Below are 2,804 nucleotides of genomic sequence, written 5' to 3'. Positions count from 1 at the left end.
CTCAATGACTGCAATGGGAGTTGTGGGTGCTCAGCAAACTCCAAGAGACTGTCTGCACCCTGAAGAATCATGACCATGGACATCTTCCACTGGAACTAAAGCAGCAGCACCAGGGAATACAAAACCTCAATATTTCTGCACTGCCTCCTTCTTACCCCAGCTCAGAGTGTGTGTTTGATGAGCCCCAGGCACTTGTCAATTGAGACCCTCAACACCTCCTTGACCTTCTGGTTCCTGAGGCTGAATATGAGTGGGTTGAGCATTGGGGTCACTGCTGTGGTCATCAAAGAGGCGACCTTGTTGAGATTCATGGAGCTGACTTGCAAGGGCATGATGTAGATGAAGATGGAAGTGCCATAGCCAATGGTGACCACAGTGAAATGAGAGGCACAGGTGGAGAAAGCTTTCTCCCTGCCTTTGGCGGATGGGATACAGATGATGGTGCAGATAATATACACGTAGGAGATGACCATCAGCATCAGGGAGCCTAGCAACACAGGCAGTGAGATGATGAAGTTGATGAATTCCACCAGCCAGATGTTGGCACAGGAGAGGTATAACAAGGGCGTGCGGTAGCAGAAGAAACGGTTGATGATGTTGGGGCCACAGTAGGGCAATCCAAGTTTGATCACGGTAGGGACCAAGATGGAGAAGAATCCCCCCATCCATGATCCCACCACCAGCCAGACGCAGACCTTTCTATTCATGATGGTGCTGTAGTTCAGTGGGTAACATATGCCCACATCTTGATCGTAGGACATTGTGACCAACAAGACATACTCTGAAATGCCCAGCAGGAAATAGAAGTAGGACTGACCCAGGCAGCCATAAAAGGAGATGGTATTCCTCCCTGATAGGAACTTCTCCAGCATTTTTGGGACCACAGTCATAATCATGGGGATTTCAATGAGGAACAGATTGCAAAGGAAGAAATACATGGGTGACTGCAGGCGGTAGTCAGTGCATACCAAGGTGATGATGATGGAGTTCCCAATCATTGCCACCACAACATTCAAAGCAGTTCCCTGACAGCAGAATCTGTCCAGCCAGACTCCTAATTCCCCTTGGTAAACTTAGGATAGTAACATTTATACAACGTTATCCAGAGTTCGCCCACATCTGGGTGACAGAGGTATACAAATACAAATACCTCAAAAGCAATTGTACCTAATTCTCCTCTCCATCACCCTGGTGTAAATTAGTAATCACTGCACTGGAGTCCATTATGCTGATTCTACTTTCTCTCACCGCAGTGCAAGTCGGGAGTAACTCCACTGGAATCAGTGGAGCTGCTTTCCCCATCCTCATTCCCATATTACACCAATCTTCACAAGCTAAGGGTCTGACTGAAGGAAATTAAGGTGGTTATCACAAAAGGAGATTTATTTAACTGATCTAATCCTGTCCCTTGCTCTTGTCCCTCCCTCTGCAACCATCACATGATGTCCTGAGAAAGAAAATGCTCAACCTAACCACCGTGACAGAGTTCCTTCTCCTGGGATTCTCTGATGATTGGGAGCTGCAGATTTTGCACTTTGTGGTGTTTCTACTGATTTACCTGGCAGCCCTGATGGGAATCTTCTTATCTTCGTGGTCATAGCCTTCGACCACCACCTACACACCCCCATGTACTTCTTCCTGATGAATCTGTCGATCCTAGACCTTGGTTCCATCTCTGTCACCGTTCCCAAATCCATGGCCAACTCCCTTATGAACTCCAAGTTCATTTCCTATGCTGGATGTGTTGCCCAGTCTCTTCCCCCTTTTTCTTGCTGGCAGCGGATTTTTCCCTTCTCACTGTCATGGTGTATGACCAATATGTTGCCATCTGCCAACCACTGCACTATGACGCAATGATGAACAGCAGAGCTTGTGTCCAAATGGCAGCCAGTGCCGGGATCAGTGGGATTCTCTTCTCTGTGCTACATACTGGAAACACATTTGCATTGACCTTCTGTGGAGGCAACATAGTGGATCAGTTCTTCTGTGAAATCCCCAAGCTGCTGAAGCTCACCTGTTCTGGCTCATATTTGAGTGAAGTTTGGGTTCTTGCCTTTACTGTGTGTTTAGTCATAGGCTCCTTTTGTTTTTATCATTGTGTCATATGTTCAGATCTTCAAATCAGTGCAAATCAGTTCAAATCAGTCCTCAAATCATCCCCTCTGAGCAGGGATGGCATAAAGCCTTCTCCACCTGCCTTCCTCACCTCACTGTGGTCTCCTTGTTTGTTTGCACTGGGGCCTTTGCCTACCTGAAACCCACCTCCAGCTCCCCATCTGCTCTGGATCTTGCGGCGGCTGTTCTTTATTCCATATTGCAACCAATCGTGAATCCAATTATCTACATCATGAGGAACAAAGAGATCAAAACTGTCCTGAGGAGACTGACTGGGTGTAGGTAATTCACCAAGAATAAATTTTCTATCTTTCTCTAATTAAAGTTTGCTTATGTAGTATCTTTAAGTATTCATTAATATCAGTTATTTTCATAACCTGATTTTGACGTCAGTTGCACCAATGCAAATCCAGATTAACTTCACTGATGTCACTGTCGCTGGGGTGATTTACACCAGTAGAAAATCTGGTCCCGTTGTGGAGTAAATGGGTGTAAATTGTGTGCACGAGAGGAATTCAGGCTTTCATTCTGTGCCAAAACAATACCCGTTACACTGCTTGGTCACTTGCACCCATTCCATGTCTACTGAAAACAATGATGGGAGTTGTCTTGCTTGCTTGTGTGTATAAATCAGTAGTGGCTTCACTGGAACCAAAGGAGTCAGACTGGAGTAAGACTAGGGTAGATCC

General features: G+C 46.0%; 2 pseudogenes; one reads left to right on the top strand and one right to left on the bottom strand.

Moving 5' to 3' along the window:
* Window positions 1–161: 161 nt before the first annotated feature.
* LOC117887778 lies at window positions 162–1,088 on the bottom strand (annotated as a pseudogene).
* A 765-nt stretch (window positions 1,089–1,853) lies between these two features.
* On the top strand, window positions 1,854–2,401 carry LOC117887505 (annotated as a pseudogene).
* The last annotated feature ends 403 nt before the right edge of the window (window positions 2,402–2,804 follow it).

Source organism: Trachemys scripta, chromosome 14, assembly GCF_013100865.1.
Source record: "Trachemys scripta elegans isolate TJP31775 chromosome 14, CAS_Tse_1.0, whole genome shotgun sequence".
Classification (NCBI taxonomy): Eukaryota; Metazoa; Chordata; order Testudines; family Emydidae; genus Trachemys; species Trachemys scripta.
This window is presented reverse-complemented; position numbering and strand designations above follow the sequence as displayed.